At 42.9% G+C, this 27,099-nt stretch overlaps 1 protein-coding gene across 3 annotated transcripts in view; it reads right to left on the bottom strand.

Annotated features, from left to right (window-relative positions):
- Positions 1-27,099, bottom strand: part of foxp1b (forkhead box P1b) — a gene marked incomplete at its 3' end in the record, with an annotated part of 199,229 nt that overhangs the window by 162,317 nt on the left and 9,813 nt on the right. For all 3 annotated transcript variants that reach the window (XM_080495079.1, XM_080495078.1, XM_080495077.1), the window contains exon 3: positions 8,574-8,662. The remainder of the gene's footprint in view (positions 1-8,573; positions 8,663-27,099) is intronic.

The following is a 27,099-nucleotide window of genomic DNA, read 5'->3' on the forward strand; positions in this document are numbered from 1 at the left end:
TGATCTATTTAAGGCAAGAGTGTCAAACATAAGACCCGTCGGCAAAAACCAACCAGGAAGAAGCTCCAATCAGGTCTAAGAAACAACCAAGCAATTTGTAAAAATGTCAAAGAATCCTATGATTTATTCTTTTATTTATTTATTTTTATTTATTAAGAGTAGCAGACAGAACACTGAGACCCGAGCTGACCGATTGTTGATGCTGCCATGCTGACAGAGGGACTTTGTAAAAACATGCATAATACAGCGATAGGAGTTATTTGAGATATTTCACTGTATTTTACAGCAGAATGTATTAAAATTGGTTTATGTCTGGCCCAAAAGCAAGGAAAAGTATAAAGTTAAATGTTAATATGGCCCTATTTTACGTACCCAGCCCACTCAAGATGAAATTGGGCCACGTGTGGCCCCTGAACTAAGACGAGTTTGACACCCCCTGCTGGGAAGTGTGGCTCCTCCTCAGTCACTTCCGTCAGTGGACGGGGCTTCACTGAACCTGCCGGCTCCTGCGATGGCCCCGATGGGAACAACGCTCAGGGGAGGGACGGGCGTACAAACAAAGCAACACTAAATCTCAGCGCTGATTTGAGGTTTGTCCCTTGTACAAATGACCTACATTGCATTTTTCCCCAAAAGTCTCTGCAGAATCAGCCCATGTGGTCACTTTTTGTTCTGTACAAAAATCGACATATATGGCACCTTGCACAATCGATCCATATGGTCTGCTCAACCGCGTGCACAATCTACCTACCGTGTATCCATGTTTTTCTCAGGCTGACAGCCTGCTTTTTACACTTGGATTACGTAAAACCGAAAGACAATTTTTTGCTACACAAACAAGAGCGTCCCACTCCTTTATTGTCAGTGACCTGTGATGACCTTGGTACCACCTCCTGGGCCGGGCAGGAAGGCTTGCCGAGTGAGCGCGGTGCAGGCTGGATCCAGACCTGGCCGCTTGCACAATACAGGCGGGCCGGCTCAACCCCCCCCCCCCCAATAATCCACTTCCCACTCCTGATCAAACCTGGGGATTGTAGTGCAAGGGTGGAGATGAGAAAGATGGGAGGTAGGTGTGTGTGTGTGTGTGTGTGTGTGTGTGTGTGTGTGTGTGTGTGTGTGTGTGTGTGTGTGTGTGGTAAAGAAAACAAAAAGGGAGGGGGGGGTTGGGGGGGTGCACATCCTGCGTGAAACCGCATCCTGAACAAGCATCGCTGCATTTCACTGTAAATAAATACTCTCTCCTCCGCGCAGCTTCCGTCAACTGTCACCGCCTTGGCTCCCAATCACCTTCAAGTCCAAACAGGAAAGTGCAGGGAGGCGAGGGAGATGGCAGATATGAGCTTTAATTTGCTTCTCGTTGCACTTTGGCCCAGGCGAACACTACTTCCTATTCTCCTGCTCTGACCAGCTGCCCCGGCTTCGTTCCAGACCCTGAGTCCTTCCTGTCACCTTTCATTACCACATTATCCAGGAGGAGGCTCCCCGTGTAGCTGGGAAATCACCATTTGGTGGCAGACCCCCCCCACCTCCACCCCCCACCTCATTTATGTTGCATTGTGCGAGACATTCAAAGCCACGCGCGGCGTCCTCGGAGGAGCGCTGCTGCCTTGTTACCTGCTAATCCCCCGGTGCGTTAGAACAGGAGATGCAACTGAACAACAGAGCATGACGAAGGTAACAACAGTGACACGACAAGCACTCGCTCCATAAATTGCTTTGTGTTGCCAGTCTCTCATCGCACGGCTTCAGTTTGTAAACATCTATTATTTGATTAGGCATTAAAAGCCTTTGGGAGGGTGATATAATAAAAATGTTTTTGAATGGAGGCGGCTGCACACGGCGTTGCTTCTGCAGCCCTGGAGCAGGTCCTATTTCAACTCTTCTTCCAGGAGTGAGAGCATCCAGGCCTGCAATCCTCCTTGCATTGTTTTATTACACTTGAATGAGCTGAGCTGAAAATTGCATGCAGCTGCGGCGCATCAGCGTCGGGGCCCGGGCTGCGCTGTGCCCACCAGGCTTGAAGAATCATTCAGTAACTGATCTGTCAGGAGGAGACTGCAACACACAGCTACCGAGTTTATGAGAGCATGTTGTTGAGGGGAATTAAATGCTCATTCAAAACAAGTTACGCTGCAGCAGACCGAAGAGACCTGATACGGCGTGGAAACCCGAGCTGTAAACAGGATGTACGGGGACTTATTTCATTAGCTGCTTTGTTGCTTTCTATTCTGTTGTTTTGTCGCAATTGAGTTTTTAATGGCGTTACGGGCAAGACACATTTCTTCATTATGAATGTTTGTATTTGGAAGGTGTCAAAATCGGCAGTATAGAGATTAGATAGTTGCCAGTTAAATGAACGAAACTCATTAATTAGATAAGAGAAGGCTGAATATGGACAGGATGTGGCTGATCGGCCTGAAAGTCAAAAGGTTTCACTTTATTGACAAATTTCAGTAATTGCAATCCTGCAAGTTTCTGTTTTCTTTTTTAAGATTCAATCACGACATCAGACAAACATCTGATCACTCTGTGGTCGAGGAATTAATTTGTAATTATTCAAGAGGAAAATACCAAAAACTAAGCAGGACTTTTATCTTTTTGGTTTTACATTTCGGTGACTACCCATTTAAAGCGTGGGACGACCTACACTTTAAAGTGTCTTTGAACGCCTCTCGAGAAGATGCATGAGAAGCTGCTGCTGTTTGGCCCAATGTGGCAGAAAAAAAACATGAGACTTTCAGACTCGAGGCACCCAGCTCTGCTTTCACAGAGGAAATGTACAAAAAAGTTCCATCTTTAATAAATACAGCAATCTTCACATTCTAACAATTCAACTTGTATATCTTGGCAATAATAGAAAATGAAGTTGAACTTGATGATGTGGTGACATATTAACATGTTCCATGTTGTAGTTTACCCCATATTGTGATCTTTTTTTTTAAACATTTCACATATTGATTTAATACAATAAGACAGTAATTATACACATGTAATACCTTATATAAATAAGTCTCTGTATTTTGAATCTTTTCAAGTTTTCAATATTGTTATTTTTGAGTCAATCGTAAATATATATCACACTCAAGTTGAATGCAATATCTGCTCCATAAAAGAAACTCGTGTCATAAATGTTACACATCTGGCTAAATAGTATGTTACAGTATGCTGACTTTATCATTTTGTCATATTTTGAAAACTTGAATTCACTACATGGTCGACACCCTGCATCAGGCGCAAGGCGGAGAGCAGCAAGGCGATCAGTGGAGACGACGGCCAACTTATGGCTGCGGCCTCAGTGTGTGTCTGGAAATACAGGAAGTTGCCACCAGTTTCAAACCAAAGAGGTGTGGCAGCATTTTGGCTTTAAGACGTTAAAAATGAAAATGGTGAGAAAACCACCTAAAACAAGTGATGCCCTGCACAAACAGTCCAAACAATGTGATGCGCATGCAACCCGACGTCACAGTGAAAAGCTCAAGTCAACACCTCCACAACCAAAATTCTGAACTAGGAACAAAGGTTAATGAGCCTTCGGTTGTTTACTGAAGAGATTTTCTTCATAGTTTATTTTATGTGAGATTTGTTTTAAAATTCGGTTAATTTATTGTAATTCTTGAAGTAACTATGGCTCAGTTGGTGCCTTACAGTCCTACGTCAGGAATAAAAATAAGTTTAACTTGATACAGTATTTAAAAGAAGACAAGAAAATTGTCTGCAAAATATTATTTTGTTAAATAAAATAACTGTGGAAAAATAACATATTGTGGACACAGTATTGTGAGCTTAGTGAATCGTTACATCCTGAGTAAAAAATACAACCACATAATAATGATGTTATGGTTAAGTGGCACACAATACATTTAATGCATTTTAAAGGACAATTTCTGTATTTGACATTGTAAAGTAACTTAAGTAATTTTAAGAACGCAGCATGTTAAAGCTAACTCTGAGGAGGATTTTTACATTATTATAAAAAAAAACTAATGAAAGTGTGGCAAATATCTGGGTAAAAAGTTCCCCTTGTTGAAAGAGCAGCGCTGCTTTAACAGCGATGACAATCTATGGTTTCAGGATGCTGCCTCAATCAAAACTGATGATCGGAGCAGGAAGATATAGGAAGGCGCTCAGAGATAATCACTCCGACAGCTAAATATTCTGTACACAGCATAACCCGGGCTGTTTCTTATAGACACAAGGGTGGGAGAAGAACGATTACTATTTCCCAACCAAATTGGCAGTTAAGACAGGCGCTTCATACAAATCCATTTATGGGAAAAGCTTTGCAGAGGAGATGATCAAAGCAATAAAGCTTTTTATTTCACGTCTGATGATTGTGATGGAGCACGTTACAAACGCAGAGAGCCTCTGCCTCCTCGCGATGCCGGCGGTGTTACGCCGCGGCCGCTGCGTCAGTGTTAAGCTGTGGCGTCTTGATCGGACGGTGACGGGCGCCTTCCTCTTTGCCTGCGGAGAAAGGCTCGCTGACCAGACGCACTGCTTCAAAGGGCAGCGTCTCACTGAGCACGTCCCAACCTGCCTGTGGGGGGTGTGTGTGTGTGTGTGTGTGTGTGTGTGTGTGTGTGTGTGTGTGTGTGTGTGTGTGTGTTTATGCTTTATCCTCAGGACCCCCGATTGTTGTTCATTTCCTGTGCAAAGGCAAAATAAGCACATAAAGGCCAAAATGTGCTCTTCCCTGGCCTTCACCCACATCATAGCACTTTTCCGCACAAGTGGCTAACCAGAGATAATTATACAATTAAAACAATTTTCCGCATCTATCTGTCAGGCCGATCTAATTCACCATTCGAATGACACTAATGGAGGAAGCCTCTTTTTTCCCCTCCTTCCCCGAGCGAAGCCTCTTTCTCTTTATCACAAAACGCACCAAAGCCATCTGCGGCAGAGCAAAACAAGAGAGAGCCGAGAGGAATGGGCGCGTGTTTATTTAGCACAATGTTGTGAGTAATGTTAAGACCCTGCAATCTTTTATATCATGACTCTCGGTGCAGCGAGGAAACGGGGAGGTTCATTTGACTGTTGCTTCAAATTAACCCTTGGTTGGAGGAAGACGAGGAGACAGACTGACCCTTGTAATATCAGAGACAACACTCCCTTCAACATTCTGCCATTAATAATTCATCATGAGTAAATACATTAACAGAGAGGCTCAATGCAACAAAATCCTTTTTTTTTTCAAATGGAATAATATGACATCCAGCAGCAGGATGTAAAAAATAAACACCACCAACTCTGCGTTCATGCTGAATATTGTATCCAGTGGCGTGGTCATATGGACACAGGCCATGAGCTACAAGGGAGGATCTCTCCAAACCTTGACCGGGATATCCTGCACCTCCGTCCCACCCGGTGTGGACGAGGACTGCAGATAGGAGCCACTCCTCCTCCCCGGGTTCGGGGGAAATGCCTGTATGGAGTTGGCTCTGTCCTTCTCTGCTAGCTCCACTGAGGCACGGCGGCTGCAGAGAGCTTTATGTTTATGAGCCATCCTGATGGGATACACATATCCATTAGATATGAGTCTGCCTGTAGAGGGGGGTCTGGTATTAACCCACAAGCAAGTGCCCCATCAGCATGGAGGAAAAAGCTGCCTTTTATGGCAACAGATCACAGACTCAAGCCATTGGCCACAAAGCCCACAAATGAGGCGTTAAGTGTAGTGGCAGGGCAACAGAGAGATATGACCCTCCTCTCAGCCATGCATGAATCTGCCCTCTGCTTCTCTTTCTTCTCTGCTCCCGCTCCGTTGGCCCTCCTACTTAAAGAAAACACATCTAAATATGCTCAGCCATCCCACGGCTGCAAAATAACAACTGTCACCTGCAGCAGAATTCATTAAAACATTGCCGCCGCTGTCGCCACGTAATGCAATTTTTATAATTGAATATTAATTCTTGTACAATATTTGGAGAGATTCCTAATGGATGCTTTCTGTAATTAATTGGCAGTTTGAGGCGAGGCTAGTGCTGCAAACTTTAAAGAAAAAAAAAAATACAATCTGACATGGAGATTGGGAAACAGTGCAGCGAGGCGGCCTGCTGGGACGGTTTCATCATCGCGCCTGACCCCCCCCCCCCTGCTGCTGGGAATGGCAGGAGATGGGGGGGCGGGGGGGGGGGGGGATAGACTCCTCTTCACAGTCAGAGATTTAATTGCACGCAGATTCCATTACCTCTGCACAAATGTCACATTCTCTTCTGATCAGGGGGCACGGCAGCCACTGGCAGCGGGGCTGGCGAGCAGCCAGACGATAGTGCAGAAAGTGCTCAGCCAATCAGAGCTGCCGGGGCAGGCAGAGGTGAGCGGAGGGACAGGGAGGCTACTGTACGCCAAAGATATTAAAAACAAAGGAGAGTCGCGAACACAAAGGAGCTGATGGTGCAACAATCAAGCAGAGGGCAATCTGATATATGAAGAGATGTTGAGAAATGGATCAGATTTTAAGTGGGCAATTAATATCGTGACATACGATTAATCAGAAAACTAAAACAAGCATTTCACCTTCACACCGAAAACACTTTGCCACACGCTGGCAAGGATGAAGAGCTTTGGAAAATTGTGGCCCTCAAACAGCATTTATACAGGAAAACGTCGAGTCACCATATATTGACACTGATAATGAGCAAATACTTGAAGTTGATGAAAATGTGGCCATATTTCTACAAAACTGACACAATCCCCAGTCAGGAGTGAGGCAGAGAGCACTGTGCCGTAGCCTGAGGAAAGAGTCACAAAATGTTGAAAGAAAGAAAGAACGCTGTCAACAAATCTGGTGTTATTAGTAATTGTTTATCAGTTCTAACCCTTGACATCTAAGGCAGCATCATGTGTTCTTGATAAATGTGCGGCTTTTAAAGGAATTCAACAGAAAGTTGTTTTTTTTAAACACCTTTAAGCACTAAGAATTTCTGAGAATAAAAGCTGGCTTTGAATCTGCTGTAATCCCAAACAGACTACATGATGCTGAAAACAGGATTCTGTTGGGGCCATACCGTTACTCCTAATTGGGAATTATCCATTAAAATCCCCTTTGACACTGGCTGTGTGATTGATATCATTGTATTCTGCTGTAGAGCAAATGTGGAACCAAACTGATGTTTTCTTGTTGGTGTTTCAAGGTGGGATCAGTATTACTCATTTCAGAGAAGCCTGAAATCTTCACCCAGATTTGTACAGTACATTAGCTACTGACCATGTGCCATCCACCCATTACAAAACAAAACAATTCACCTGTATATGAAGTCTGATTGGACAGTGTGAAGAGGGAAGCTGTTACGAACCAAATCACAGTGGCACAATAAAAAAAAAAGTGATTTGTTGCAGCAACCAGAACCTTTTATATAACCTTGTCGAGTGATGCTGCAGAAGTTTCATGATTTTAGGGCCAAATTATTAACTTTGGTACAACTGAAAACATTTACTCAATCGTGTAAATGAGCACTGCAAACCCAACTAACATATTGGGACAAAACTGCACAATGTTTACATTTCAAAGTAAATATTTTAAATAAACAGTTAAGTTCAAATTGATTTTTTTTGGTTTTGTTTTGTTTTGCGAGTTGCTGAGCTTCTGTTGCTCTTAGGGATATAAAAAGTCATGTAACCCATTCGGAATTCAACAATATGATTTGTCTAAAAAATGTGGAAAGGCAAGAACATACCTTGATATCTACCTTAGTATAATATATTAATATTACCATATTTTATGCAGCACCGAAATAAGGTTTAATGAAGCCATTTACAAGACCAAGATGTATGTCAGTTAGAGCAGTTATCCAGCCTCGATCACTGCAGAACCTACTTTTTATGAAATACTCTCAACACACTCGAAACTGTTGTTTCAAACTGAATTGAGCTGTATGCAAATTAGCTTCAAAGTTTAAAGGACATTTTCAGAGTAAGTAAAGTATATAAGAAAATTATTTCAGTGTTACTCTGATATGTGAACCATCTGCAGTGAGCAAGAGGACAGATGGTTGATCCCAGTCAGCGGTCTCCAGTTGAACGTAACCGAGTCATATCATTGTTTTAAGTGTTTCCATTTAAAAGGTCTGAATTGGGAGCTGCGGGGTTGGAGGTTGTGAAGTAGCTCTGATGGCCTGAGCTGATTCTACAACTGGGAAAACAGCCATTGACAAGAGGAGACCCAGACCTTTGTAGAAATTGTTGACGACAAAAAAAAAAAAAAAAAACACACCCTGGAAAATATGGGCAGCGATTCAGAGGCCTGGAACCGGTCTGCTGTCCTGGAGTTTAATTCATTTAAAATAATTGCAATATTGGTCAGTAAAAATCGCAGTTAAGATTTTTTTTTTCCGGAGCTCTCTGCAGCGCTTATCGGGCTGTTTGTCATTCACGTCCACGCTCCGCGGGCTAAAAAGCAAACCAGTAAAACTGATGAAAAGCTCACAACACATCTGTGGGGATCGGCTTCGGGCTAATCATGGACTTCATACAAATATTCAAATCTCGCAGCATTTTTTGGAGGCACTTCACAGGCTGCACATCACTGTGTGCAATGAGAGGGGGGGGTTAGCGGGAGGATTGCCACATACCCCGATCACTGGTGCAGGGCCGACGGGCACCCCATTCCTCCAATGAGAATTCTGCTAGCAGTCTGGAGGGCAGGCCCGCGGGGGTTTTGCTGAGGACACAAACAGAGAGAGAGCGAGAGAGAGAGCGAGAGAGAGAGCGAGAGAGAGGGGAGGGAGGGAGGAAGGAAGGGGAAAGATACAACGATTACAAACAGGAAACAAAAAAAAGGTGGGGAAAGCCCCTGCCCTGATCCACGGAGCCCACACGTACAGAAATGACATAAGTACTGGCAGGCGTGAACGTGATCGACCCAGGCCACAAAATAATTTGAAAAAGTCCTGACGCACCGATTCCTCTCGGCCTCTTCTGGCCTACATGCATATCAAGTTATCTCACTCTCTCTCTCTCTCTCTCTCTCTCTCTCTCACAAGCAAATGATCCGCGGCGACGGATGCACATAAGAGAAATATCAAACAACTATGACAGTACCTGATTTCTGTGGTTCATTTCTCACCTTAAAACCGTAAACTTGTCACATTGTTTCCCTCTATTAGCATGCGAGAGCACCTGCGGCAACCGCAGCAATATGACACATTCGCACCGAACATCAAAACACTTTGAACACCCACATTTTTCCACTTTTTCTTAAAACTTACAGATTTTATGAGTAATTGAAAATCACATTAAAAAAAATTTACATTTTTACCATTTTAAGGTTAACATTTGTATGATTGGCGCAACTTTTTTGCTGCAGATAAACCAGCAACTTTACCGCAAGATTGATGAGATATATTTAGATTTAACAACTGGGGAATTGTCATAAAATGTGAGAAATTCTACCAATTCTTTCAGAATAACTTCAACTTTAAATATCCATCTGTTCTTCAGTCTTCAAAGAAGCTCAAGTTACAAATGTGTGCGACACCGATGAATCTTTTCGGAATGGATCATCCTGAGGAAGTCCTGGGGTCCGTCAGAATGACTATTATATGGATGTAAAGTTCTATTTGTCTGCTTTCCTCCAGTTTATTCTTTTCCTAACTCTCCTAAATGGTTGGAGTGTTTTTTTATTATGAGTGTTCAGTAATATGAGGTCGTAATGTACGGCCATGGTGGCAGTGCACAGTCTCAGCGTTTTCGCCATTTACATGGAGATGGAGCATTTTTTTTTAAAGTTTGAAAGTTTATTTCATGTGCTAAATTTATTACTTACAATGCAACATTGGCAATACGTTTCATGCCATTTCAAATGATCTGCTTACATTAAATATACATGTGATGAATAGCTATAACTTTGTCACTGTGACAGACAAAGTTTGCTAATGATGAAGAGGAGCAAAAGTTTGAGAAGTCTGATTGGTGACCTGCCTCAGTTTGAAACCACATTTCCTACTTTTTTTTTTTCTACTTAAATGATGCAACTCTTGTAGCATTACAAAACATCTGAAACAAGTTGGACATGTTGTTTATTTAAAAACCTGGTGCAGTGTTCCAAACCATTCATCTGGGGCCAGATAAACAAGTGGAAAGATGCTAATGACTTCCATATACATTTGGAATCATGCAAATGAGGCAGCAGAATGGATGGCTTCTGGTTTGGTGGCTGTCACACAAGTCAGAGCTGCATGTGTGGCTCGTTGGCCCTGTGATATATGCGTGTTCGACTCTCACTGTTCAGATGTGGCTTCGTCTCAAAGGCAAACGAAGGCTTCCCTCTAATTGGCTCGCTCTGTAGGAAAACGTGTCAAAAACAACAAGTCGACAACTTAGTTTTTGCAGGCAGCGGCGCAGCTTTGTGACCAGACACAACAAACCACTGCACCCCCCCCCCCCCACCACCGACAACCCAGCTCCTCATAATTCACCCTTTCGGATTCCAGCTAACCCCATTAGTGCGGGCGCTGTTTCCACAGCCGTCCACATTCCTGGGTCTGCCATCGGCCCCAGATAAGACCCTTCTGATTACTCGGTTGCATGCCTGTCATTACTCCCAAAAATATGTTGATCCCAACAGGCAGCCCCCTCTTCAACCCCCCCCCCCCCCCCCCCCCCCCCCCCTATGGATTTATGGCCGCTCTATTGTATCTCCGTGGCCCACAAAAGAAGCACTTGCTCTTAAAGGTCCTCTCAGTGTGAGATCAACAACAGAGGGCACTCTGTGACTTCAGCCACACTGACAGCAGTGTCCGCCACAACACTCCAGCTTCAGTCCGACTCAAAGGGAAGACTCCAAAGAGAGGGGATTTATGAGTGAGATACAAAAATAGCAGGAGCTTCCAAGCAGCCTTTTTTTTTTTTTTTTTTTTTTTTTGCTTTAAGCACTTGAAATGAAGAGGTTTCACTCAGTCATCAAACGTACCGACATGAAGCTCAACCTGTTTCAGACATCTGACATTGTGGCCTTTTGCATGCCAGCTGCTCAACACTTTCCCTCTCTGGAAACATGTGGTTGCAATCCTGCCTTTTCACTCGCATTACGAACTGTGTCAGTCTCAGAAGAAACTCCACGTCCAGCCACTTTTCAGCATGCGTGTTAATTGCAGCTCATTTGCGTGTTTCCAAGCAAACCCGACAGGTACTTGAGGTTGTCCAGCCTTGTTGAGGAGAAAAAGGGCTGGGTAGGAAATGAGCGCTCGCTCAGTGTCAACGGGCGTTCTGGGGTCTCTTTTGGCAGAACAAACAACCCAAGTCAATCACTGAACATCTGATAACATTCAAAGACACGACGACTGATGTGAAAGTTCGACACAAACGTTTTGTTCATTTTTAGCAGTTGTGAATTGGTTCAGTAATACGTTTTTGCAATAAACATGTTGAACAGTTTTACATGAAAATAACTGTTGATTGATTCCCTGAATTTGTCGTAGTGAAGAAAACTGTTGTGCGAAGGAACCATGTTTGAACGACAATTGTTCCCGACAATTCATGTCTCTGTGGATTCTGTAGCGTATGCAAACACTTAAATTAAGACTCGTTGACCAGTTAAAGAAATGAAACCTGTCTGAAAACAGTAAAAAAATTAACTGCACAGTGTATTCAGGCTCAGCATGTTCTGCTCAATTCTTGAGTCTTTCCTATGACAAAGTGAAATGGAAGCAGATCTTGCGAGGTCAATCTCAGGATGAACTCTATTATTTTCTCAGACAAGACCGGATCAGAGTCTCAGAGTAATGATGTCAACCTGAGTCTTATAACCATCACTGCTAAACAGCAGCAACACATCATTCAGTAAAGGTTAATATACAAAAATGCTTCTGATGAATCTGACAGAGCCAACATGCTGGCTTGTTTCCATCTTCTAAATCAACATTCTGACAAACAGCACTTGTTTTATCAATGGATATTTATCCAACTTGCCACGACGCTGTCTTAAAGATGCCACAGACAAACCACACACACACGTATGCAGAGAACAATACGCTAGAAACATTAACAATGGGAGTACATGGACATTTGTATGGATAGACGAAGTTGGATTGCTATGCCGGGTGACTGTCAAGTATAAACCCACCAAGTCCCAAGAGAATATATGGACTGGGAGTCATGACACTCTGGAGGCTGCCATTATGGTTATTGTCCATCTACTACTGCACCGAGGCTGCGGCGTTCATTCGTAGTATCACCATTTCCACCGTGTCCACAGAGACTGAGCCCAAACGTTTTCAGAAAGTTGCATTTTCTCCCATTTACACAGAGACAGAGTTAGTTTTTGAAACGTTCTGCCGAGGGAGCCGTTTTCAAAAAGCTTTTAATGGCTTCGACAGCCCAAAGCAGGATGAAAGTCTTGCTTTTACAGTTGAAAACATTCTCGTGTAAAGAGGGGCCAAATATTTCTGGTGCCAACTCACGTCGATTAATCAACTTGTCCCACACATCCCTAGTTTGAACTAACGGTAACAGTGGTGTAAAAAAAGGTGCCAATGTTTCTTGCATCTCTTTAATTAAGATTGTATAGGACCTGAGCACCTATAGCAGCTCTTCAAAGACATGGGGCTGCACAATATAATAGATCTTGTACTATGCATTGACAGCACCAAATATGTGATATGTGGTGGCCACAGGGTAGAAGTCAGCAGCACAAAAATCACCGAAAAATAACCAAACATAGTCATCAAACTGCACGATCTTCTGAAACTGCGGACATGCACGTAATAGAAGAAAACACTAAAAAAATTAAGTTGGTTTAAATTAGGGGCAAGAGAAGCAACACTGTTATTTGAACAAACAAATCTCAAAACTCAAAGAAAGTAACAAAATCTATTTAGGTGATTGTGTTTATCGCTATCAAAAGTCCTGCACACAGCCTGTTTATCTAATTCACACTCGTCCCTTGTTCAAAAGGAGTGAGTCGCGATTCATCACTTTCACCAAGTTAGAACATCAAATACAAAATAGAAGCCGCGTTATCACAGTGCTGCACCTCAAACAATAAGAAAGAACTCAACTAACTTGTTCAAATTGAGAGATAAAAATAATAAACCACACATAAATGAGAGATGCAGATACACTCGGGCTCTGGGTGCCTCATCTAAAAAAAAAAAAAATGACAAGTCGCTAACTTTACACATTGTGTGGCTCTGGCACAGAGTGTGACTGCAGCCGGGGACACTCGGGCTGTATCGGATCAATGGCTTGACCCATTAAGCCACACCACTCCCAGTTCCACATGTAATAAGAGCCGATCTCTGGGAACACCCCTCGCTGACCCATGCTGCTGGGGACAATTACAAGAGAGTGGTCTTTCAGGACCGACGCCCACTTGACCCGGTAGCGCAAAGATGCGGAGGAGATCCACATGATTTAAACTCCTCCCTAAGACGTGCTGACAAGGTTACAGGGTCAACGCAGACATTAACAGGTCAGTGTGTGGCCCACTTGGGAACAATTACTCCCAGTCACAGCTAAGTGGACACTTGATTGAACACGACGGAGGCAGGACACACTTCCCACAGATAACAATCCCCAGAGCCATTTAGGATAAAAAGCCCTTGTGATACAGCCTTTATGGGCAAAATTCATCTTCCTTTTCCCTTTTAAAAGAATGTGAGAGTGTGATAGAGAGCCATTCTCTGCAAGAGATGAGTCTCTCAAAGCATTACCATTTTCGAGCAATACTAATAGCTGCTTATGACACAGAAACAATTACAAGGTGACTGGGAGAAAAAGCTAAACAATGGGACGGGCTGTTAGGATTCCATTTTTCATTCATGAGAAAAAAAAACAGATCCCACGAGTGAAATTGTCTCGCCTTGCAAAAACTGGTCTCTGAGTGAAAGTGCTTAACATTATGAGTTACATTTAGCGAAGACTATCACATGTCCAATTAACTGTGAGGGTGCTGCAGCTTTTTTTTTTTTTTTTTTAGTTCAACCTTTAACCTACTGACAGTTTGACCCTCCTCTCCCACCACAGTGACTGAAAACTTTGCCGCAAACATCTGGCGTCTCACGCGGCAGAAAACAACACTCCCCACCACCGCCGAACTGCTTCATGTCACAAATCAGCAACAAATAGTTAGCGCGTTTCATCATGGTGTGTGGGTTCAATTCAGTGCGTCCTGCACAGATGTTCCAGGGTCGCTACCGCAGATAATAAAAGTTAGCTTGTAAAATGGTCACTCTTGTCCTATAGTCTCTTTGTACACAAATAGAGCTTATCGATTCGCCAGCACATTTCACACCGCATTTGCATAAGCTGCGTGTTGTTTGTGGTATTGTTTCTTTCTTTTTTTCTTTTTTTTTTTCTAAAGGCTTTGTTTATTTATTTGTCGGCGCTGGAAAATCAGTTCCACATTGTCCCTCGATCTGCAGCGGTGGCTGGAGCTGCTGCAGCTGTGGGCTGTTAGTGGCTGTAGATGACACAGTTCACCACTTCTTCAAAAAATAAGAGACTAAAAAGAGAGAGAGAGAGAGAGAGAGGGGGGGGGGGGGGGGGGGAAGCCATGGATGGACTGGTACAGCTGCGGAGGAAGAGGAGAGGAGAGGAGAGGAACAAGTCCTGTTCAAAATGGACTCATCATCTGATCACCTGCCATCATCTGTCATTTCTAAGGCCCTGTTTACACAAGTGAGAATGTACCGGTTTTGCATTTACATAGTTTTGAAAATGATGTCCGTTTGCACGGAAATGGCAGAAACGCTGAAAAAAAATGACATTTTCATGTTGGACCACTAGTGGGTGCTGTTTGTTTTTGTAATCAAACCACACACATGCGTGCAGAGAACAAAACTCTATAAACATTAACAATGGCGCGCATTTGCAGCGGCAGTATTTCAGAAATGTGGTATTTCCATGGAGAAGGTGCATTTTCAAAACTTCCCCCGTGGAAGTGTTTTCAAAAAGTTGTGTTTTCAGTGACTCCAAGCACCATTATTGTGTAAATGGACACCCGAAACGCAATAAAGGTTTTGCATTACGTCCAAAATATTCAACCATGGCTGCAGGATTCTAAAATATATATATATATATATATAAAAATAACCACCCTCCTCAGAAATATGTCTCCTCTCCAACTCGGTCAGGACATCTGAGATGCAACGTTTTCCGAGGAATCCGGAGCATTCGCAGTGACACCACATTAACCCATGTGCACACTTCCCCAGTGCAAAAGCAACAGGCTCACCAGCTGACCCGTTGGCTGTCATGGCAGGCCTTTATTCCCCGACACCGTTTTGTAACCAAGTGGGCATCATGCGAGTGCCATCTGGGTACCACTTATTTAAAAGCTGGCAGAAGTCCCCGTGGCAGCCAGCCTGGGCAAATGAGGAGATGGGAATAAATTGCATCATTTACTTAACATGCATTTACCGTTGTGCCCGTTAAAAGCCCATGACTAAATAATTTGTTTTTTTCCGGTGCCAGCCTCCGTTGCTATTGGCCAAACGCTGCATCGCAGCGTGCCACAAACAGAACTGCCGTCACAGGGCTGATAAAGGAGGCGTCGAGATGTTAACCGCATGAAATCGCGTTTACCACAAAGTAATATTAACAGCCCCGAGTCCATTTACAGCACAGAAATCTCCCTGTGCGTGATGTGCTGCACAGAACCCATAAACAGACAATAAACACATTGTAATTATAATGCCAACTCTTTAATTACGTGTGTCATTTGGGGATGGTCGAGCTCACTAATTGTCAGAGTGATGTGAAAGGACTGAGGGAGGCTAGGAGGAGAGATCAAGCCTCCAGGCCCGACGAGAACCATATTCCCCACTCTCCGAGCGTGTTAGAAGGCAGAAAATTCAATTGGCATGCTTCCAGAGAGGAGCAGTCCAAACAGCCTTAATCAGCAGGGACAAACTCCATGCAAATCATTTACATTAGCACAAGTGGAGAGAGCAGAAAAATATCTGAGGTTTCACTCTCACAACATGAAAGCAAAGAAACTCCTTCGCCTGCTGTAACCTCACCGCCACGTGTCTTTACACAGACACAGAGGGGGAAAAAATGATTTGGGTGCACAAATGTGAAGAAGCAACAACAGGAAGACGGCATCTACAAGCAAAATGTATCCACGATTGAAATGGAATTGAGATTTAGGCTTTTCGTCATCATCTTTTTCATTGTAAAACTCCAGAATACAGCACAGATGTTTAATTGGATATCTCCTATTAAACAATTTGGGACAGAAGCCAGCCACTCAAAAAAGCTAAAGGCCTCTCCACCATGCTGCCGTATCGACAAAACATCATAAAAAGCAGATTAGGCAATTCATTATTGAAACAATAACGGTTATTTAAAAGCAATCTCGTGCCGTCCCGTTAACATTCATCCATCGAGCCACTTAATCTTTCCTATGTTCTGGACCAATCACCCATTCACTCACTCACACCTCGGTTACCTCCGATCAAGGCTGTCAAACATAAGGACCGTGGGCCAAATCCAAGAGGCTCCAACTTGGCCCGACAAACCACGGAGCAAATTGTAAAAATCGCAAAGAAAACGGTGATTGACTTCATGTTGACATTGTAGATACGTTTGGAAGTAATTGTTTGGTTTTGTGAAAATATAAACATTTTCATCAAGTACACTCTGCGCCACAACAAAGAAATCTTTTAAAGTTTAAATTCCAAAGTTATCATGACATCATTGTCCCAGTCTGGTGCAGTCAAGATGAATCTGGACTGAATGTGAACTAAAATGTGTTTGACACTCCTGCTTCAGTCACCAGTTCACCTGACAAGCGTCTATTTGAGACGTGGACAATATTTTATGGTCTGTATATTTTATTTTCATTCCATTTCATTTGACATAATGGAGGCAATATTAGTTTGTGTAAACAAAGCTTCCCGACAGTGTGACCGTCACACTCTTGACCTGTACACTGAGATTAAATCCCACAACTTGCCGTCTATTCGTCTCACAGGGTCGTTTCTACAAGCACTGAACAGACTTCTGGCAGCAAATGTTTGCATGACATCGCACAAAAGTCCCACAATACATTGCACAAGGCAAATACACTCCTGTTTTTACTGGAAAAATACTACATTTCTCAGATCTTACTCAACAGCTGACATCAATACTGTTACTATACTGACGGCCAATCAGAATGTAAAAACCAAGTCTACATTGTCTGAATGGTTTATTTTTGTTTTGACTCATGCTCGTCATCCTCACTGTAAGATTGCAGATAGCTTTTCTCCAAAGATACTGAAATATAATTTTTCTAATTATATAAACAGGCTCGACAGCCGTTAAGAAATGAGATCTAATTTTGCAGCACGCTGGAATCCAATCCCATGCATCTTTTTATCTCCAGTTTGATCACGGCGGGACATATTTTACCATCAGTTGAAAAAAGGAACTATTTCTATTTTGATGTTGAAGTCCTTCATTTTGCATCAAAACTGACAATGTCGGGGCTGGTGGAGTTTAGCCCGAAAAGATTTGATTAAAGCCTGAAAGAGTTGCGAAGAAGCGATAAAATCTTGTGCTCAGAGAGATTAACTAGCACTGTACAAGAGCTGAAGGGCTGGTACAACAGTTCTTTGTGGGCAAGTTTAGGATATATGAGGGAAGATGTGACCAAATCAAATTTAACTCCGCATGTGAGGAAGAACAAATACAAACAATAAACGTGCCAAAAGATTAGTTAATTGCGGAAAAAGCTGTGAAACAAGGGCTGCATATATCCAATATCAACATTCGCAACATACACAACATCTCCATGCACTGAGGATTCATGCTGGGCTGTTTACATGTGTGGCCATTGAGATGAAGCACTACTGCAATTGATGCTGGTCAACACACATTTCAGAAGCACAAAGAAAATCGAAGAAATAGGACAAAAACAACAAGGGAATAATTGCATCAGGACAAACCCGGGTCCAAGAAGTTATGAGCAAGAGACTTTTCGGTTATTCGGAAAGTACAGACATTAACTTCATGTCATTGTGCCAAACATAAAGCCTCGGCACCAAAACCAGCCACCAAGAGGAAACCAAACCACCAAGCAAAGACATGGTCTTTTCAACAAAAGTCCTAAGAGTAGCGGACACGGCACTGAGACCCAAGACAAGTTATTAGTGACGCTGCCATGAAAGATATCAAACTAGAATTAGCCTTGAAGCCATGCTGTCAGGGTGAGTTTGTAAAAAAAAAAAAAGAATTGAATAACTATAGGAGAAGTTGTTTGGACGTTTCACTGTATTTTGGATGAGAATGTGTCATTGAAATTTTCTTTATGCTGAGATTGCGCAAATGTTTTGGTACTAATCGTTTGTTTTTTGTGGAAAATATAGACATTTTTATCAGGTACGCTCTGTGCCACAACAAAGAAAAACTTTAAAGTTTGAATTTTAAGATCGATATTGCATTATTTAACCGGTCCGACCCAGTCAAGATGAAATTGGGCTGTATGTAACCTCTGGCTAATGTTTGACTAATGCCATGCAGCCTTTCTCTGTAATATTAATACACAATGTAAAAGCTAATTACTTTAAAAAAATACAAATAATAAAAACTGCACATGAAGACATATCTTATCGCTAATCCTCACGAATTCAAGTTGTGATTTAGCCCCTAGTCTGCTTCAGAAAGTACAGTCTTGTTGTATTTTTAGCAGTGCAGGATCCAGCCATGTACCGACACATGTGCACAGTCATCCTGCTCATACTCACAAACCTAATGACAAAACACAAGCCTCTTCAGTCAGCAGCAAGTCTGTTTACGTAAGAACTTGTTTTTTGTCGTGTGATGCATGACCGGGATTACTGAAGCCTATTTGTGGATCAGAGTCCAAACAAGAGGCAGGTTACCTGGAATATCCTGCATTATATTCATACACAGCAGAAGTCGGAGTGTGGCGGACAAAGATCACCGTGTGAATTACTCAAACCACTGTAAGTACAGTGTGCCCTGAAAATACTTTGAGAGGCGGCATCTCTCGGCATGAATCATCAGCCCGGCAAATGTCAGTTAGCCAGTGAGAAACTGTCTCCGCCATTGTTTACATATTGACTGGCAGCGTGTGGTTGACCCTGATGAGAGCGGCGCACAGCCTCCAATAGCATGATCTCACCCGCTGGAAAAAGAGCCGTCACAGTGAATCTGTGGAGGAGGGCGTGGTGTTGCAATCAATGAAGGTGGAGAGACTTAAACACAAACAAAACAAATCTATTATTGGTCGCGCGGCATGAAATCACACATTAGCTCAGCTCGTGTCGATGCTGCGACAGTTACGCAACGATTCGCCGCTCAGAAGCGGTCTCACCTCTGCTTTTTCCATCCCTCTGTGTGTGTGTGTGTGTGTGTGTGTGTGTGTGTGTGTGTGTGTGTGTGTGTGTGTGTGTGTGTGTGTGTGTGTGTGTGTGTGTGTGTGTGTGTGTGTGTGTGTGTGTGTGTGTGTGTGTGTGTGTGTGTGTGTGTGTGTGTGTGTGTGTGTTCATGCGTGTGCGTGTGAGGTTCAACTGAACACTTCACTTTGCCCTGGAAAGTCTTTCACACTATTGATAAAAGAGATCAGAGCCACTGAGTGAGAGAGAGAGTGCATGAAGGATACAGCATTTCCCTCTACAATCCATCTCATATTCTAATGTAGCCATTATGCTCTAAAAAGAGACTGCTCATCTATTCATTTTATGGGGCATTTGCAAAAAAGATGACACTGCAAGAGGGCTGGTCGGAGTGATTAAAATTCTTTGAATTAGCCCTTCAATCACGGCATACAATTGCACATAAAGTACACAGAAATGCACTCAGAGGCGCGGGCCGGCTCCTCTCTGTGGCAGGATATGAAAAGATTGATTTACTCATTTCTCACTAGGAGTTGTTTTCGGTGTGAGGAATTGATCGGTCAACACATTAAAAGCTTGTACATCACGCTCTCCATACACACGACATGAAAAGGCTTTTAGAAAACTATCCAATAAACTGGGTACAGCCGATTGCTTAAACCGAGCCGTATTTGCACCGTTTACAACAGGTGCCGTAAATTTCCAGGTGCGGGCTGTAAACAGTAAATAGTAAATGTTTAACAGTGGCGAGCTGAACTCTGGGATGTGATGTGCAATGAGGCACCGACAGTAGCCGCACACTGTGATCACGCTACAAGAAAGGGATGGAAAAGTCATATGCCACGTTTACACGACAACGTTTCAAGTGAAAACACACCGCTTTTACATTTACGCTCAGAAGCTACGCGTGAACCCGGCAACCTTTTGTTTACACAGAAATGTCTGAAATGCGTAAAACGATGTCGTTAGCATGCCAGGCCACGGGTTGGTCCTGTTTGTTGTTTATACACACTTGTATACAGAGAACAATACACTAAAAACATTAGCATTCATTGATATTTGTATGGACAGACAGACAAGTTGACTTGTTTCTACGAGAGACTATTAACTATTAAGCCTACCAAGTCCAATGGGAATAGTCATGCTGCTCCGGTGGCCGCCATTGTTGTTATTGTCCATCTACTCGCACATGTGCAGAAGAACTATTTACCCACGCTGAGTGGCAGAGTTTCCCCCGTCCACATGGAGACAGAGCTCAAGCGTTTTGAGATTCATTGTGCAAAGAAGAAAAAAGACTTTTCAACTGCTTGAGCAGTACCAAAGGCATTTACGTCGTTAGTCACATTCACCCATTCACACATGCATTCACACACCAATAGAGACCAGTCCAGTCCATTGGGAGCAGTTTGGAGTTCAACCTCGACACGTGGACGGGAATCAAACCTGCAAACGTGTGATTGGGAGACAATCATTCTACCAACCGAGCCACAGCCACACGGAAATAAACATGAATAAACATGCAGAGCTTTGCTCATCTCATCTGATCCACACATGAACCTCTGCTACTGCAGTTTACACAGACTCACACCTCCAACACGCCTTCTTCACATCACTCCTCATATCCATAATTAGACTTTTTCTCATGATTTTTTCCCCCCTCCGATCTACGGCCTGGAACAAAATAAGCACGCGTAGAGTTTCACTTCTTGTTTAGTGTCTTTCATTCTCACTCCTGCTCGTCTTCCCCCTCTCTCTTCATGCGTGCCTCCTATTCAGCACGCCCCGGGTAGTCACCTACTGAAACGTCTTGCAAGCCACAACAAAACTCGTCGACAGACAGCGTTGTTTCCATTGCTAATAGACAGGGCGTGTTGGCCCATTCATGAGAGAGCTGGGCAGTGTCGGCAGTCGAGCTAAGTCAGCATTACTCATGCAAATCAACTGCAAATTCTGGTTTACCGTTGAGGTCTTCATTAGCTCCGTGTACAAAAGTCAAGCGGCAGACTCCACGAGGCCGGGCCTGTTCGACGACATCTGCTTTCTGTTCATGACGGGTCACATTTTACACACCGGCTCTGCGCCTGTTGCTACTGTCTACAGGTAAAACACACCCGTCTCAGGGGAGGAACGCTCCCTCTGCGACATCAGGACACAACGCGACTGCTGCACCACATATTGCACATATCTGGTGCCTGAAGAAAACCATCTCAGCTAATTATATTTCTGTCTGGTACGGCGGCAAATAGTACGAGGGTGTTTTCTCACATACTGTAAATCAACTCAGTATTTTTATACATGATGGTACAGACTGCTCTTTTCTCAGCGATGTCGTTAATATTATCGGTACTTTACTGAAGCCTTCGAGTTTCAGTGTTCAGAAATTAAACTGCACGCGATTACGGTTTAACAAAGTCAAAGTTTGCTGCAATGTGCCAGGAGCAGTAATTCACACGGGTTTGTCTTGTGTTAATAAAAAGCTGCAATTCAGAGCTTTTTTTCTGTCTATAATGAGGACGAGACGGACAGACTTAGTCTGAAGTGAGGTTATGTTTTCTATTTTTACAAGACTGCTGATCGAAACCAGAGAGAAAACTTTCACCATCTACACACGAGAGCCAAATATTCCACAACAACAGAGTTTATATCGCAATGATGATAGATAATACAAGTTATTACAACATGGTGAAATGCAACCCCTGGCAAAAATTCTGGCATCACCAGTCTTGGAGGTTGTTCATTCAGTTGTTTATTTTAAAATTTAAAAAATATCAGATCACAGACAACTTCCTGGTTTTAAGAAACAATAAAAGAAATCCGGGGGAAAAAACGTTGGTAGTCAATTACAATTGCTTTATTTAGATCAAGCAGTGGGGGAAAATATATGGAATCACTCAATTTTGAGGAAAAAAAGTATGGAATCACCCTGCAAATTTCCATTTCCAAAACCAACACCTGCATCAGATGACATGTGCTCATTAGTCTGCACTTAAACAGGAGTGCTCACACCTTGGAGAGCTGCTGCACCATGTGGATTGACATGAATCATGGCTCCAACACCACAGATGCCGTTGAAACAAAGGAGAGGGTTATCAAACTTCTTAAAGCAGGTAAATCATCTCAAATGTGGACCAAGTACAAACAAAATGGGAAAGTTGTAAAAGGCGAGCATACTGGTACACCAAGGAAGACATCAAAACACCAAGACAGAAAACTTGAAGCAATATGTCTTGAAAACTGAAAATGCAAATGGGCAGAAACTGGAGTCGACGTCCAATAGAAACGGGATTTATATCCAGAAAAGCTAAACAAAAGCAGTCATTAACACCGAAACAGAAGAGAAAACAAGGTTAAAATGGGCTGAGGAAAAGCAATGGTGGACTGTGGATGACTGGAGGAAAGTCATCTTTAGTGATGAATCGGCAATCTGCATTGGGCAAGGTGACGAGACAGGAACTTGAGGTTGATGAAGACGACTGCCTGAAGAAAACGTCCACATTCCCACAGTCATTGATGATCTGCGGCTGCATGCCAGGTAAAGGCACTGGGGAGACGGCAGTCATTACGTCTTCAATAAATGCACAAGTTTGTCACTTGTTAAGTCCTTGCCTCAGTCTTGAAAGCCAGAGGTGGTGCGACAAAGCGCTGGTGGCGTGTAGTAGTGTTTTTTTTGTTTGTTCGTTTTTCCATGATTCCATAATTCTTTCCACAGAATTGAGCGAATCCATATTTTTTTCCCACTGCTTGATTTTAAAAAGCAATCGCTATTGACTACCACAATTTGTTTTTTTTTCTCAATTTCTTTTAGTGTTTCAGAAAGTTGCCATTTTAAATGAGTTCAGTTTTGTGTCAGGTCTGTGAGCTGATTTTTTTCCCTACATAATTAAACAACTGAATAAATCCAAGATTGGTGATCCCGTCATTTTTGCCAGGGGCTGTATTATATTTACCAAATATGTCTGTTTCTTCTTCTGTCCATCAACAAAGAAGTACTCAAGCTTATAGCACCAAAATGGATGAAACAAAATACCTCCATGTTTATTTGTGTTGATTTATTCCTTAATCCCTAATATACAGCAAAGAACAAAGCAACCTCACATTAGAACCACCGTCTGTCCACCGTCTAGGTTGTAAACTCTTTTCGTTCTTCATGTACATTAGATATGTAATGTTTGGTGTCCAGCAAAGGCTGGCTTTGATTCATTGTCGTCTTTTTCCATCATTGTTCCCACCTGTAGTATTTCAGCCGCGCAGTTTATTGACTTTGTCATTTTTTTAAATTCCTCCTCGATTTTTCTGATTATGCACTGTGGCCACCAGGTATGAAATAATTAGTGCTCTCAGTCCAAATGTTTAATTAGTAAACCACACAATGTTAGTGAATTTTGGTCCACATCTAAAATTCTGTCTTCTTGAATTGGAGGCACGGAAAAATTATACTCTTGCCTTTTGCAATATATGACATACATACCACGTAGATCCCTTTTCAAGGCATTACTGAAATAAGACAGGACTTTATGGGGTCAAAGGACGAAGTTTGGTGAAATTCTTCTGTCCTTATAGTAAAAACAATAGTAACAAAGTATTTACAATGTAAAAAAAATATATATATATATATATATATATATATATTATATATATATATTATATATAGTGTGTAAATCCTGATGTTTAACAGTATCTAAGTGATTGAAAGAAACCGGTGATTTTTTTTTTTGTTCTAAAGTTGATAAAATCTGTATGTTTTGAACTTGTTCGCGGCACATTTTATCTACACGGTGTTACATCCGAGATGTCAAACATAAAACCGGCCCACAAGAGGCTCCAATTCAGCCAAACCAGCAAACAAATTATAAAAATGTCAAAGAAAATATTGATAAAAAAAAAAAAAAAAAAAACAATAAAAAAAAACTTTGTAAGTGTAGTGGACACAACACAAGACTGAGATCTGAGCTGCGATGTCGGAGATGCTGCCACGAGAGCCAGTACCTCGTTGCTATTAAACCAGCATTCTCCTCAATAACATGCATAAAGCAACAGCTACAGGAGAAGTTTTGGGGGAAATCCCACTGTAATTTGCTCCAGAAAGTATAAATAGAATTGTTGACACTGTAATAATTTTCTGTCAAAATTATTAGACTTTTGTGAAAATACAGACATTTTCTTCACGTGTACTCGTACTGAGCCCATGAAGTCTCATCCCACCCTTCCATCCACTGCAGTAAAACGGGAGTTTGTGGTGGCGGTGCAGCGGGCTGATGTGTTTTCCACTCTTGTTATGAGGTGCCGATTCTCCACATTTCTGCTCCTGGTTATTCGGCCCTCCCACTCCCTGTATGCTTCGACCTTTCTGCAGGATCTAAAAAGAACTTCGCACACATCTGCAGCTTGTGATGCCGAGCTGCTCTGTGAAAGTCACACGTGTGTGTCTCACCTGACAGGGATCTCAGTGTCACACACAGTCGATAAACACGGGGACCAAGAGTCCACGTATCGCTTGAAAATTGCGTTCGGGTGCCAGGAGCTGCAACGTCAGACTGTGCGTTTCCCATTTCAACTCGCGTGTGCTAGACTCAAACAAGTGTGACACAAACAATCCAGAGCCATTCACAGTGGGCTCAGTTAACAGGCTCGGAAAAACTGAAGACCTGTAAAAAAAACTAGCTGGGGATGATTGATTAGACTTCGACACTGAGCCTAAAGAGTTAATATAATTACTTCTTTAACAAGGGAGGACCTGTTTTTCCAAACTCAAAAGTCTGGGGGAATAAAAAGGTGATTTCATGCTTCGATATGAGCGGGCACAATCTAATGTATTATTTGTTAGCAAATAGGAGCTCGGAAGCTCATTAAAAATTATCACATAAAGTTAGAGATATCAACAAAAATAAATGAGAGTGCTTATTTAATCTCAAAAACAACAAAGTGTTTATCTAGTTCGCACATGCAGCGGAATGGTCGGCCACCCTATCTGCTTCCACAGCATAATTCCATCCCGGGCTAATCTATTGACAAAAATGATAAACAAAAGGGAAGAAAAATAACTCCTGTGAAAATAATCATCACCAACTTAGTGGTTTGGGAATGGAGCCCCACCCTGTTTACAACACTGTGAAGAAAAACAAAGTCCCTCAAAGGAGCGCGGGTAAATGCAAGTCACACACTCCGACCAATGCAGGCAAACAACAACAACGTCTGAAGATCTACTGGGAAAAAGGGCGATCAAACAACAGCAGCCTGCACACAAACAAGATGTGTGGTGGTGATGGCGTCTCCGAGACAGACGGAGAGAAAGAGAAAGTTGGTGTGAAAGTGGAATTGAGTAGCAAACAAAGTCTAATAGCCGCTCCACCACCCCGGTCTCAGGTCAACTGAATCATCGGGAGTCAGAAGATACCGTCACCACCTTCCATGAATAGCTCACACACACACACACACTCCAGGATGACTTCACCGTGGAGAATGCCGCATTTAGAGATCTCTCTCTCTCTCTCTCTCTCTCTCTCTCTCTCTCTCTCTCTCTCTCTCTCTCTCTCTCTCTCTCTCTCTCTCTCTCTCTCTCTCTCTCTCTCTCTCTCTCTCATCTCTCTCTCTCTCCTCTCTCTCTCTCTTCTCTCTCTCTCTCTCTCTCTCTCTCTCTCTCTCTCTCTCTCTCTCTCTCTCTCTCTCCTCTCTCTCTCTCTCTCTCTCTCTCTCTCTCTCTCTCTCTCTCTCTCTCTCTCGGGGACTTTGAATGAAGAAGTAATGAATCTCAGTTAACAAGGCCATTATCTGAGAAGAAGCTACATCACCATCAAGAACAGCGGAGGAGGAGGAGGAGAAGATGGGGGTGGGGGGGGAATAGATGGTGGTGGTGGGATCCAAATCCACAAGGCCCTTACATCCACCGGCCTTTTAATGTTGCTATTAACTGCTCAGGTTTGCAGTTAACAATTGCACAAAAAGCAAAAGATAAAAGTATGGTGTTGTTTGATCTCCTGCTGAACATGATGATAGTAAACAATGAGACTGTATAAGGGACACGCGGCCCAATTAGCCATCTCTGCTCTCAGCTGTCAAGTGTTTAAACAGCCTGCTACGATGATAATAGTAACCTGCACACTTTCAGCGGCGCTCCAGACTCATGCTCGCACCTTTGCTTAAGCGCTGCACTGCATCATGGGTAATTACTGCTTCCCAATTACCTCCCAGCTGGTAAATATATATCAAATAAACAAGCAACAACCCGTCAATTAGGAGCAACCTTTCATAATGGGGGGTTGGGAGCCATGTTTTATGTACGGAAGCGGTGAGGGAAGGAAGGGAGCGTTCCACTTCAAAGTGAACTTGTTGTGTTTGGATGTTTCAACACGCCGGTTAACAGTTACAAGTTTGTCCGATGATTAAATCACACACATTTTTTTTTTTTCTTTTTCCTCCAGCCGATTGGCACGCTCCTCTAATTCAAGGTGTTTTAATTGCCGGCAGGGCAAAGAGCACAACACAGGGAGAGGCAGGGAGAAAAGTCACTCCAAAAAAAAAAAACTTGAAACGTGGCCTTTTCTTTGCAATAGCGGTGAAGGGGGACAGCAACATTGTTGAATTCAAAAATGCGAACGAGAACAGCTGCAGCAAGAGTCTGTCAACAAAATTTGCATCGCCGCTCTCTCCTCATCTCCATTACTCTTCTCCTGTCTCTACTCGAGCCCGCCGAGCTGCCGGCTCAGATCTGAGTGCTCTGATGGCTTATCACAGAGCGAGCAGCAGGCTAAGCCGGAGTGATGCGCCCAAAAGACATGATCAAAGCGCACCAACTTTCCACCCAGCAATGATGATG

This window comes from Blennius ocellaris (genome assembly GCF_963422515.1).
Source record: "Blennius ocellaris genome assembly, chromosome: 4".
NCBI lineage: Eukaryota > Metazoa > Chordata > Actinopteri > Blenniiformes > Blenniidae > Blennius > Blennius ocellaris.